We start from the raw sequence: 8,644 nt of genomic DNA on the forward strand, positions 1-8,644 counted from the left end.
TTTAATTACCTTATGATTCCTTTACCAGTGTTCATAATTCGTAGACGTATCACCAATAACTTATCGTATGAGTATGATGAGATGATGATGATATATAACGTACCTTTAACACAACTATTGACAGGAGCATAAAAACAAAGATAATTCCATTAACACTTAGAATGGACAACCTCCTGTATTTTTCTTAACGAGCTGTTTTCGTGAGTCCAAACATCAGCTTAAAAAACAAATTTGTGGGATTGGTTATATAACATGTATCGGTCTGGCAAGATGTCCGCCAATGGTTATCCGCTATATTGTTGTTTTCAATTATAAATGTCCGTTGTCTTTGTTATTGAATAATTAAGAGCATTATTTGCAACTGCATGAATAACTTATTTCCTGTTATAGATAATGCATCGCTGTCTATTTATCATAATATGTAAACAGACATCATGAATATTAACTAAAGGTCTATGTATTGATGTTGGGAGAAACATCAGTATGGCCTTAGCACATTCTAATTTTCTTGGCATGTGTATTTAATATACGACATTTTCGAAATTTTCGAAATGTTGATGTAATGGTTTTTTGATAGATTTATTGTCAGGTTTTTGATGGAAAAATTGGTGGTTGACTTCGGCACAAGTAAAATGATAAAATACAGTGTTCAGTTTCTGAAAGGAAAAAAGACCCCATACCATTCCTTGTTTCATGGAACATTATTATATGTTGGAACATGCTTTATATAATAAGTGCATTGTCTCGTGCTTCTGGTCCTGGAAATATCTTTACACTTTTGGATGTGTATATCCAATATGCGGAAAACAAATCCAGTATGCATGAAGCAACAAACATCGTATTACGAATTGATGCGTCGCCCCCTTGAGAATTTATAATCAACTAGGACCATTGTGGATGTGTCATTGGCTCTCATTATGAACGACATGATATTATTCAAGCCTCCCGATAAGTGCAGGACGATATTGTTTCGACTCAAATATATTCATGATAACTGAGCAATCGATTCAGACAAATTTGTCAGTAATGGTATAAATAATAGAATTGCCAAGGACAAAAAAGTATTCCAATACACATTAATGTGACCTATCTTGTTAATTTGTCGCAATAATTTTGGTCTCCATCTTTTGTTATGTTTCAAAGGTTGTACATGAACATCTCCAGGCCATCAGAAGTGCATATACGAGCATGATGTTAACTATTTTGATGGGTTTCTAATGTAACATCGTTTTGTCATTTAAAAAACTTATTACAGCATTTGATGCAAGGCGATTTCGCTAGAAAAAGGGAAGATCCGTGATAAAAATGAAGTAGGGACACAATCGAGTAACACCATATTTACAAATACGAACACCGTAAAACAGACTGAACAATCATCAAATAGTCAAGAAATGTCAAATTCTCATATTTTTTATAGTTTCAACAGTTGGCAACTTTCGCGCATACTCCAATGAATCGAGTTGATCATGGCTCTATTGATGACCATAAACAGATCATCTTTGTTTAGAATTTGCACATGTTCTATAAATTATTGAGTACAAAAAGAAAACCAATTTCCTTGAAAAATTCCCTGGCGGCAGAATAGCTATTACAAAGCAGATGAAATACAGAATACTGCAATACAAATTGATTGATGGTCCCGTTGTATCTGAAACAATTTCCACCAGCTGCTTTATTCTTCAAATACAGTATATCGGGTGTTGATTAAAGCTTTCGGCTAATATGATTTTGATTGATATTAAAACATAATTGGTCGTTAGCCGTATTGTTACTAGTATTGAACGAACAAGTTTTCAGGTCGGATCACCACGTTTGTTGAACAGAGACGAGCTTTTGTGATCCCTGGTTTTATTAATTAGGTCAAATTATTTAAGTCTTTTTACTGTAATTGCTGTCATAAACGGTTATTGTCTGTGGACATCATTATAACGTTTCTGAATGTCAATATCTCTTGCAACAGGGTTCAACCATTTGATAGTTAAATCGGAATATATTATGTATGCTATAAGTTGTTTTGATATTATTATGTTTCACGAATTGAATATGTACACTTACAGGAGATATTTTTTAGATAAATGAATAAAATGGTTTGCTGTTGCCATTATTGAACCATTTTCTGAATAGAATGAATCTTTCCTGCTTCCATTTAGTATCAACTGAAAATGTGATATTCACAATAATGAATGATTTCTACGTTTAACATAAGTTGGACACTATTTCAAATTCAGCTATAAACAAAATCAATTTATTATTGCATGATAGGTTATGCTTTCGTTATAACATTGTGAACTATACAATCATGTTTACGATCTATAGTTACTAAACGCGGTCGTATAACGTATGTTGGTCGAGATCCTTTTACATATCGTTTTTATACAACAATAAACGCATATGATTGAACATATCAATATAATTAGGTACATATAAATTTAAATTCAATACTTCAGCCACAATCATTTTCATTAATATAATAGTGTTTCATTTATAATTTTCGGTGAATTATCAGTTCATTTCAGTGCTGTTATTTTAGCTATAGTTTCATTTTTGTTAATGTCATTGTATGTTGTTGAATAAAAGTAACGTAACATTCATTTTCCTGTGTTGATTTTGAAATGAAGTCATGGCGTTATGATTATCACGCTTTTTAGAATCAACTCCAAACAATCATTTGCCTGAATTTGAAAAAAGAGTTGAATTATATTGTTGAATCAACATCGATTTTTAACAAAGTGCTTATCTGAAAGTGCTTTGTTTGCTAAATAGTATGCCCTACTATAGAACAAGGTGCTTGATAGTTCGCCTTAAACATTTACATCAGAAACATTTACTTTGGAAAAAAAAAGAATAAAGAATCAAATAATCTAAATATAAAAAAGTAGGTATATTTATAAACACATAACATTTTAACCAACATGAGTTTGAAAACAAGAAAACATGTGCTCACCATTGATTGAAGTTGTAATTTATTATAGCTCATAAGTTTCAAATATCGTTAGAATATCAATTACACATAGTCATGAATTTATGATGATCATTAAAAGGTTTACTACATAGTATTAATTCTTACTGGTTTTGCTGGTCCAAATATTATAAAAATATGCCGTTTGGATAGCAAAACAATATAAACATAAACAATATTTTAGAAATGTCTTTAATATTTGCCGTCATTTAAATTCAGCCCGGTTTTACACCTTGCTTTATTTTCTTAAACGTATGATCTAGAATTTTAGCCTGGTAGGTATATAAATGAATTTAAATTAAAAGTATTAAAAGTAATTAATTAGTATTGTATTGATAAAAATGATAAAAATGCTAAAAATAAATAATATGTACATATAATGAAGATCAATTAAATTATTTCCATCAATAAATAAATGTTTTTGTTCGAAAGAATGCAGTGCATAACAAACATTAAAATACCAAACAAAATATGGTAAAGGGAAATAATCAAGGCAAGAACATCAAATGCTACTGCCACATGCCATTTTTTAATGATTTGTCCAGGGGGTATATATGCATGAAGTACTGTTAAACGATTATTGCATAGCAAGTGTACAAAAATCGACCCGAATAATATTCTAGCTGTCAGACAAAACACTCCTCATCGTTTGTGCTGGACAAAATACTTATTTGACGACTCTTTGCTCTTAATAGGTTTTTCGTGGTATCATTAAATCTGTTTCTAGGTTTATTTTCCGATCTCTGGTTTTTAATGTAGCTGTGGTAAAGTTTAGACGACCTTCTTTTGAACTGAATCGCTATAAACACGAGAAACACTAGCATAATAATACTTCCGATGACAGATATAATTCCAACTTTGATCTCATAAATGAGTTTCTTGTTGTCGTGCATAAGTCTGTGATACATCTTAACCTGTGATAACGATCCTTGTTCTATTTCGTCATGTAAACGAATATCCGAGCCAGTGTAACTAACGTCTGCTTTTTCAAAATCCATTTCCAAATGTGTTCGTTTAAAGATCAAACCAAATAATGTTGTTATTCCAGATTAATAATTTTAAACTAATTCATTCAAAATGCACCAAGAGTAAACAAACCACAATAAAAGTCTATCAATTTCAGGAATATTGTTTTTACATTTTTGACCATCAATTTTCTGATGCACACATATTTCTAGACAGATATAATTCACTAATAAATTCAAACTGTTATAATGCAAGGCTGTGTCTTCGATGTGCTGGACATGCGTTTAATTAAATCGTGCTTCAAGTAATTCTAGAACGTTTGGATTGTTTATTTCTCATTTAACAGTTTTATAGTTCACAATGTTTACCTTGAACAATCAATGACACACGCTTTGTCCTTTACAGCACTGATGTTTATGTAAAATCATAAACAATAAAAACAAGATATTTCGTCCAGTCCCTTTACTGTACTTGTTTTTGTCCTGCGTTGGATGGCATACAGTTATTTCAAATTGCATCGAAATGTTTAAGTTAAATATACACACACCCAGAAAGTGACAAATGTTGAATCCATACAGTTATATTCAACATCAAACACTAAAAAATAATTCCTAGCGCCTATAAAACCACTCACACACGTTGCATATCGCAGACTGTTTTAAGTATTTCCTCTATCATCAGGCGAATCTACACTAGGTATAGGAGATTCCTGGCCAATCTCGTCGACATTGTATTAAATTATCAGCCCTTTAATCCTATCTTCGGCTTAACTTAAGAAACATTTCACACTTGGCGTATACAAACGTTGTATTCTCATTGACTTGCATTCAATTAATAGTTGATGAGCTGATAATGAACGCATTTTAAATGATTTCACATTAGACATATATCAATAATGAATGGTCCATGCTATCCTATGAATTGCCTTACTCAGCACACGGCTCAGACTGTTCCTCTTTCTTCCGCTAGTTATCGGAGTTTCTTGGCGGATTCCATCGACCTTGTAATTAAGTAACGTTAAAAGTTGACACCCTGAGTTTATCGATGTAGAATTTTCATTGACTTACTTTCCTAGATGATAAAGAAAAATGATACTGGAAATATAGTAAAATAATTGTTTGCATATCATATTATCAATCCTACTCACGAACTACTTAGATAATCGAAACATCTTGTTTATTTGACAAATCTCAAAAACGTGAGCAAATATAAGGTTTCGAAAATATAAATGCCATTGGAGTTCAAATATAGATTTCGAAAACGCAATGCATCTTTCGAAGCGGGTGCCGATACTTGCATAATTTGTATAGAACCTGCACTCTTAACAAATGAACGGGGAATGTGTGATATAAAAGTATTATTATACAAATATACATTGAATACAAAGCATTGAATTTATGCATTATATCAAATGTCATAGATCAATTGTCAACACAAACGGTATAAACTGTGCATTTAAGTTGTCTGCTATTTAACAACATTTACTTTTTGATTCTTCAAAATTTCATGCTGGTATTGCTTGTGTGAATTTTCATATGGTGTGACATATGTGGGGTGAGAAAACTTTGTCTCTTGTGCTATAATTTCTTAACAACATGCACTATGGGCTCGCAACACGATACATAAAAGTAACTGCCCAAATAACTGCATTCGTGCATTGAAATAAATCCCATGGATAATTTATATTAACAGAAATTCAGTTGATGTCCTTTGAGCCTTCTTAAATAAGGCGACCAATTATGCCTTTAGGATATACAAAAAACTACATGTACGGTTTCCAAGATTGATCAGAAAATATATATTTATATATATATGTAAACAATTCAAACTTACAATAAAAACAACAACACTAAGTCTTAATAACCGACGTTTCTGATTGAAATAGGAATCACAAAAAAATCTGCTTTACTGTATTAAACTTTATGGGAAGTATAATAAGAAAGATTGTCTGCATGACTGCATGTCTGCAACATTGAACAGGCCAAAAGTTGACAGGTCTGTTTCTTAAGTATTTTTATATATTAATCATTATTAATTCTTTTAATATCTGCAGGGAATATTTTGTTAGACCTCCATTACATTGTATTGCGCTAACATATAAACCGTTATTGCGTTTGTTTTATTCAATAAGTTTTTCAGTAAAACATTTTTTTCTGACTAATCTTAATTTCAATCGTTCAATCTCTTTTATTTCCGAATTCTGAATTGAATTCCTTTGTAAAATTCATAAAATTACATTTTATATACACTTGTTCTGAGCATTTCAGTGAATATTATTGTGCCTTTAAAATCTTGTCTACTTTCGTTCCTCTGTTCGAAATATTGCTTTTGAACCATATGCTATTAAATATATTCTCAAGAAAACCTAAGTTATATTTATATTCATACAATTTAATTGTTTGCAAAGTACATGCTTGTCATATGATATGTCTCTTTTCGTGTCGAATATAATCTTAAAACTTTGCTTAATGCTTGTTTGTCCATCATCAATGGTAATTTTAACACTATTTAATACAGATTGAATGTGTACAATACTGATAGTGATCATATTTTATTTGTCTTGCCTCACATTCAAACCTATTGTGTTATCATTGTGTATGTAAAATTGAATTATATTTTGATCATGCAAATAATGAGAATATGATTGTGTTCAAATTACTTAATAAATATGTTGAATCTTGATTGAATGCCATATGCATATACCGTTCGCCCATCTTGAAAAACGGTTGAGTCAGAGTTTAAGACTCCAAAATCAAAACTGAATATTTCGATAGTGTGGTAAATGTTTTCTTAAGGGATGGCGACGAGTACCAGAGTACTCCATCGATGGTCCGAGTAACCGAGTACCAAATAACTACTCGAGTACTCGTAAACAAATTTTTTTTGTAAAAAAAATCACGAAATACACGATTTACAGACGTAAATATCAGATATAGTGCGTTTCCATGAAGACAATTTTCAGTCCCTCTTACCCCGATGCAAACAAATTCGACCATAAAAATAAATGGCTATTGTTGTGAGAGTTTCAAATTGTCAAAAAGGGCCCTAATTTGCAAATATCACTGGTGTCAATTAGCGAAGTTTTGATAGCGGTACATCTTCTACAAAATTGAATTGTTAAACATTTAGGGAGTTTTCACCAAACAATGGACGGTGACGCGCGACTAAGTAACGACCGTTACGAGCAATGGCTCCTGAATGGGCGTGTATTTTGCAATTATTATCACAATTATTTGGTGGATATCTTAATTCAGGAATTATGCATATTGATGAGGTAAACAATAATATTTCAGTATGTAAAACTGTCATTTTAAAGATAATTTCGTTGGGTAAACAACTTTCAGCAATTCTGAATGTTGTTTATAATTGAGTGTAGTCTCGATCATCTAGACGCCCGAATATGATTAGAGTTTTACTTTCGATACATATTGTAGTACATATGTATGTATAAAACGAAATGAAGAGGACAAATTAAAGGCATGAAACAACATTTGTTATCCTTTAATTGATTTGTCTGTTAAGGGACAGTCTTATTAAATATAAAAATAACGCACAAAGTACATGAAAGAAACATGTAAACATGAACTTTTCTTATCTTTTCTGAAAACCAATTCAGGTTCTCCGAGAATTCGAGTACCCAAGTATTCGATTGGAATATTGTCGGAGTACTCGAGTACCAATTTTACTACTCGTTGCCATACCTAGCTAAATATCGTTTACAAAAAAATGTTTTATAAATGCATTATTGTAATGAAATTCATGTTTAAGATTATTTAAAACATTAACAAATTCGCTTTTCTAAGCGTAACTCAAACGCAAGGTGTTAATGAATTAGTCCCAGTATTTGACACCATTCATCGTCTGCGATGTTGTTTCTCTCTTTACGTTTATGAGAAAACGTCTTGATATGTGAACAATACGAAATTAAATTTGCATCCAATATGTTCCTAATTTCACGCAGATTAGTTTCGTGATTCAGGAAATGTCAACGCTGGAAATGGAAAAATAAGATGTTTCTTACTTAGCTAAATGCAAAAACTTCATGTTAACTATTTGAAAATGATGACGGAGACTCCATTGTGTTCGTTCTACAGCTATGTCACGGTTTGAAGGATATGATGTTTGTGTCTATAAGCGAGGTGCCCGAATGTCGGATACAGTGAGCCAGTGAGTGAATGAATAATCGAGAGGTTTCATTTCTTTAAAAGAGGAATATTGTTATAATGTGTTGCCATGGTTGTTGAGGAAGATGTTTGTTTCTTGTCCATCTGCTGAAATCAAATGTACTCTAAATAAATCATCATTCTGCATCATAAATGAAGTACGTGTTGTGTAATTGCTTATGAAATTAATATTTAATTTAATGCTGGCATGACCAGGCATGACGCAAAGTCATATATGAACCAAACAAATAAAACAAATTAACTCAAAGAACCAAAATTATTCACACAATGGCATAGGTTTTATTCATTTACATAATGTGATGGTGAACTACTAAAAATACCGCCTGATGTCGTTCATCAATTGCAGTTTGGCACCCTAGTCCGTTAACATCCCCCAGCATGTAGAAACATTTATTAAGCAGTTTGATAAATAAATAGATGCACATTACTGTGCTACCGAAAAACCGGAAAACCGAATGACCGGAAAATATTCTATTGTCCATTAAGTAGAGTTAGGAATGTATGTACAAACACTAGAGAGTGCTTTAAATGACTA

The sequence above is a fragment of the Mya arenaria genome, chromosome 1 (assembly GCF_026914265.1).
Source record: "Mya arenaria isolate MELC-2E11 chromosome 1, ASM2691426v1".
NCBI lineage: Eukaryota > Metazoa > Mollusca > Bivalvia > Myida > Myidae > Mya > Mya arenaria.